At 42.2% G+C, this 6000-nt stretch overlaps 1 non-coding gene across 1 annotated transcript; it reads right to left on the reverse strand.

Annotated features, from left to right (window-relative positions):
- Positions 1–2942: 2942 nt before the first annotated feature.
- LOC126012331 (U6 spliceosomal RNA) lies at positions 2943–3046 on the reverse strand. Its single transcript, XR_007496845.1, has one exon. It is a non-coding gene; the product is annotated as a U6 spliceosomal RNA (small nuclear RNA).
- Positions 3047–6000: the final 2954 nt, after the last annotated feature.

The raw sequence follows: 6000 nt of genomic DNA on the forward strand, positions 1-6000 counted from the left end.
CCAACTGTCCCAGGTCCCTTGTGGGGTGGAATTGCTCAGGGCATGAAGAGTGGAAGACAAGATTCAATAAAGACCATCTTTGACCCTCAAGGTCACAAATCAATGCTAAAGCGTGTGCGCGCACACGCGCGCGCACACACACACACACACACACACACAATGTCATCTTCACCTAGAGTGTCAATATCTGCAGTAATGTTTTAAATATTCTACCAATATCCTATTTCCAATCCAGTCCCCACACTTTAGCCAGTGTGCTCTTATTAAAATGCAAATAATGTCCAAATGAAAATTTAGTCCAATCAGGAAACAACAATTGTTCTTGGGATAAAGTCCCAGACCCTGAATAAAGCCTGTGAAGCCTTCATTAGGAAGCTTTCTCCATATCTGTCTCCTCCAGTGCAAAGCTGTTGTTGGGATCTGCATCACTTGTAGGGCCGAATTTATAATTTTCCATCTACTCTTCTCTTCTAATGATATGCCTTATAATAAATGCTCTGTAATAAAAGATAAACATATGAAAAACAAATTGAACTTCGTCCACACCGGGGTCCTCTAGATACAAGACCCAAAGTGAGTATGTTAGACAAAATTTTACAAAGATGGTGACCATCTTGGCCCTTGCCCCTCTTACTCTTCTACAAGGTGGAGAGGCTCAGTCAACTCCCCTTCCTGGAAACCTGGGCTTGCCACATGACCTCTGAGGTGAAGCCAAAAGGAAGCACTTGTCTTCTTCCTTGGTCTCTGGAAATAAATAAATGCTTCCTTTCAAGACACACCCATTCTTCTCAAATCCAAGTCATAATTCTGTGATTTCTTTTCTTATTTTGGGGGACCACACCCAGAAATGTTCAGGGGCTACTCCTGGTTCTATACTCAGGGATCACTTCTAGCTGTGCTGAAGGCCAAACCACGGGTTTGGCCACATGTAAGTTAAACTCCCTACCTGTTGTGCTATCTGTCCAGCTAACTATGCTGTGAGCAGCCAAGCACAGGTAGGCCATATCTCAGCCCAGGTACTAGCTATGTGAGAGAAGCAGCCTATAGCTGCATTTGCCCCAGGCATGAGGAATCTTCCCTATGAAAGGCTTGGATACAGTGGATCAGTCATATAACTAGTTCCCCAAAAATCCAACTACTTGAAACAATAAACAGCTCTTATTCAGGGTAGCTTCTGACAAAGGAGCAAGACCTCTCTGGTCTGGGTGGTTCTGAGTTCATCTCTCATAAAGTTGCATTCAAGCTTCTGACCAGAGTTTCCATCATTTAAGCCAGGGGTCTCAAACTCAATTTACCTGGGGGCCGCACGAGGCAAAGTCGGGGTGAGGCAGGGCCGCATAAGGGATTTCGCTTACCGAATATTCGCAATAAAAAAATCGCATTAGTAAGAAAAAAATCGCATTAAACATTTGCATACCCCAAACAGAACTGCGATATTTGAAGGCCGGCCGCGGGCCACAAAATGTTGTACAGAGGGCCACAAACGGCCCCGCGGGTCGAGAGTTTGAGACCCCTGATTTAAGCCTTTCTGTGCCTGAGAATCTGCTCCAAGCTCACACATGTTTGGAGCCTTTGTTGTGCATGCTCAGATCCTCACCAGACAGGTTTTTCTATATTTGAATGTCTCTCCTAAGACATGGCAGCTGTCTCCCTACAGAGCAAGTGATCCAAGCCAGAGAAAGAAACCACAATATCTTTCAGAGCCTGAGATACAGAAGTGACCTATACTCACTTCTGCCACATTTGATTAGTCCAGCAGACCAACCTAGACAGCTATTAAAGGGGAGAATAGACAAAGCCATGCAGAACATGGGGGCAGGAGTCTTTGGGACCATTTTGAAAGGTAAATGTCATAAGCCAAGCCCAGTCATCCCTGCTATGTCCCATTAAATTACCAACAACAGAATCCTGGCATATGATACAATGGGTGCTGTTTTATATTGCCGTCAATAACTGGAGCAGGAAGGAATTATTTTGGTTATCACCAGAGGGCGCCTGAACTCTCTACACCAGCAATTTGAATGTCATTTGAACTTTTCTGTTGTGGTTCCTGGTGCTGAAATAGGAGAATGAGCCCTGCAGAGCAACAAGGATATGGCGAGGTGGTGACAAGGTGGCGGGTAGGTAAGAAGAGGAAGGATGGGCTGTGACCAAGTGCACATGTCCAAAGGCCCTGAGGAGTGGGGCTGCAGAGGGTAGATGTGAGTGACAACATACCACTGGGGCAGAAGTGGGTGGGGAAGAGAGTGAGTTGAGGAGACCTATTTGGCAGTGTTTGATATCTGCATGACCTGTTGAGGGTCCCCGATACCATTACCCCCCAAACATACAAATGCCAAGTCTATGGCTAATGAACTTAACAACTGTAGTGTCTGAAAGGACAGGCACATAACTACCTGCTTAGAAGTAAAGGGGTCAACCAGGGCCAGCAGGGATCACCTAAGGAAGGACGTTCTTTCCTTCTTCCTTCCTGTGTCCTAAACCACAGAGCAGGGAAGAGAACTGGCCACATAATCTTCCCAGTCACAGATTTCAAGAAATGACAGTTTTATGGACAGGCAATGGCTTTGGGAATTTATAACACTGAAACCAGTTTTATAAGAGATTTTTTAAATTTAATTTAATTTAAGTTTATATTTTGTTTGCTTTTGGGCCACACTCTGTGATGCTCAGGAGTTACTCTGGCTATGCGCTCAGAAATTGCTCCTGGCTTGGGGATGTAATATGGGATGCCAGGAATCAAACACAGGTCTGTCTGGAGTCCTCCATGTTCAGGGCAAACGCCCTCCTGCAGTGCTGTCACTCCAGTCCCAATATCCCCTTTTTAGAGTAAACACACTATTATTCTTTCCCTTCAGAATTTTTTTAAAGAATTTTTAAGAATTTATTCTTTCTCAAGATTTTTCCCTTAAATCTTTCTTACTTTTCCTTCTTTTTTTAATTTTATAATGGAACACTTTACGAATTTGCATGTCATCCTTGCACAGGGGCCATACTAATCTCTGTATAATTCCAATTTTAGTATATGTGCTGCCAAAGCGAGCACAAATCTTTCTTTTTTTTTTTTTTTTTTGGTTTTTTGGGCCACACCCGTTTGATGCTCAGGGGTTACTCCTGGCTAAACGCTCAGAAATTGCCCCTGGCTTGGGGGAACCATATGGGACTCCGGGGGATTGAACCACGGTCCTTCCTTGGCTAGTGCTTGCAAGTTAGATGCCTTACCTCTAGCACCACCTCACTGGCCCCGAGCACAAATCTTTCTTAATTTTCATTTCTTCACTCTAACATATATTTGTAGGATTTATTTTTTATTTATTTCATGTTAATTTAAAACTGTGTTAGCATAGAATTATTAACACTATTAATTTTTTCATTTATATATCTACAAAAAGAAAGATAAAGTTTTAAAAAAGTTCTTTTCAATTATAATTGATTTACAATTTTGTGAAACTTCAGTTGTTTATCTTTAATGTTTATCTTTATGTGTAGGTGTCACCACCTCCACAATAAGTAAAAAAAAGATTTCTTCCATATGGGGGAATATAAAGAAAAATAATTAGAGAACAACTGGCTAAAGTCATCAGAACTGGATATTTTGTCTACAGAACTAATGGGGAGTGGGCTAAACAGATAATATAATGGGTAGGATGCTTGCTTTAAACTCAGCTGACCCAAGTTTGGTCCAAGCATCCTATATGATCCCCTATGCACCACCCAGATTGATTCCTGATGGCCAGGTTTTGAGGTGTGGCCCTCCAAAAACAAACAAAAAGAACCAAGGGGTCAGGAATAATGGGAGGGCCCTTGGGAAACAAGAACTCTGGGATGAGTGTGGTGTTGAAACAATGTGTGCATAGAAAGTATAATTAGGGGCCAGAGTATTATAACAGTATTATAAGTCATAATACTTCAGTTTTAACGGTTAAAAATTATTTGGAGTTGGAAGGAAAATGAAGACTTTGGTAGATAGAAGTTGACACTGGTAAAGGGATAGGTATTGGAAAATTGTAGACCTGAAACTCAGCCATTAAAAACTTTGTAAATCATGATGCCTAAATAAAAAATTAATTTTAAAATTAATTGGTAAAAATTTTTTAAAGAAATTTCCAAAGGACTTTGAACTTGAGACAAGATGACAAGATCAGCTTTTGAAAGAAAAAGAGGGTCAGAGAGATAATACAACATTTGTCTTATATGCAGCTGCCATGGACTCAATCACATATGGTCCCCTAGTGCCCCCAGGAATAATCTCTGAGCACTGCCAGGTGTGACCCAAAAACAAAAGCAAAAAAAAAAGAGAGATACAGAAAAAAATAAATGCCCAAGAGGCAATAATAATTAAAAATGATGAAAATTTGGAACCAACTTGGGATATCATGGGGAGGAAGGCTGAAAGAGACACATCCATCAGGAAGGAAAAAGGACAGATTTCAGTTAGTGAAATAAGCTCTTTCCTTTTTCAGAGCATACTCCTGGCTTTTTGTTCAGGAGTCACTCCTGGTAGTACTCAGAAAACCATAGTGGTCTAGGCATCAAACCATGCTGGCTGCTGGAGAGATGTACTGCATGTAGGGCCCTTACTTTGTATATGGCTGGCCTTGGATCAATTTTCAGAACCACACATGCTCCCAAACCCACCAGGAGTGTGGCCCCAATGCTTTCAGTAGCTCTCTTCTGAGCATCCTTTTTCACTCAGGTACCTCTTGCTGCCCCTCCAAATGTCTCTGCTTAGTATCAAGCTCAGAAACTCTCATTTGTATTATTTTCTTTCTTTGATGTATTTTCACACTTCCATTCCCAGATAGAGCTCCCCAAAGGCACAGAGAATTGCCACTTTCTATTGAAAAGTTTGTTGTCTGCAACATCCATTCTTCCTTTGCTAATATTGTTTTACTTTTTAATTAAGCCCGTGTCTATTCATAATGAATAATCCATTTCCCAACACCCTCGCTGTGGGCTAGATGACAGTTCAGTGAAAATCTGCAATATATCACATATATGATATAGGCATAGAAAAGAAAGGTGTGTGTCTTCATGTCTGCCCAACTCTCTTCTGCCTAAAATGCAGATGTTATAGCAGAAACTACAGCTGTACTCCTGGACTATAAGGATGATGAGGGGCCAGTAAGAGTACAGCTTGTAGGGCACTTGTCTTGCATGCAGCTGACCCAGGCACAAATCCCACATCCCATATTGAAACAGAAGCTTCACAGCCCAATCCCAAGGAATTGGGGGAGATGCGGGTCTGGAAACAAATGCTGACACAGAAAATAATCCACATAAAATTGAAGGTGATGGTCCAGGTCCAGGAAAATTCCACCACAAGCTTTCTGCTCCTAGTACTAAGGCCAACAGGCAGAATAGCCCAATTGTGGAAAATAAGAACTGCCAGCCATTTCTCCCAGAGACATCTGTATTGGGAAATAAAAGACAGGTAGGGGAAGGGGCCAATCCAAAAGGAGCTTCAATTCAAAGGTGCTTTAATCCAATGAGTGACAAGCACCAGCATGAAGAATTATCCTGAATAGAATGAAAACTGGTTATTCCTTGGGGCCAGCGAGATAGCACAATGGTAGGGCATTTACCTTGCATGCAGCAGACCAGGGAGGTACCTGGTTAGATTCCCAGCATTCCATATGGCCCCCCAGCCTGCCAGGGGTGATTTTTGAGAGCTAGGAGTAGTATCTGAGCACTGTTGGGTGTGGCTCAACCAACCAACCAACCAACCAACCAATAAATAAATAAGTAAAGTTAAATAAAAATGGGTTATTCCTGGGGCTGGAGATATAGCATGGATGTAAGGCGTTTGCCTCTCATGCAGAAGGTCAGTGGTTCGAATCCTGACGTCCCATATGGTCCCCTGAGCCTGCCAGGGGCGATTTCTGAGCCTAGAGCCAGGAGTAACCCCTGAGCACTGCAGGGTGTGACCCAAAAACCAAAAACCAAAAAAAAAAAAAAAAAAGGTTATTCCAACATCATATGGTTTTAAGGTTTACATCC

Source organism: Suncus etruscus, chromosome 6 (genome assembly GCF_024139225.1).
Source record: "Suncus etruscus isolate mSunEtr1 chromosome 6, mSunEtr1.pri.cur, whole genome shotgun sequence".
Classification (NCBI taxonomy): domain Eukaryota; kingdom Metazoa; phylum Chordata; class Mammalia; order Eulipotyphla; family Soricidae; genus Suncus; species Suncus etruscus.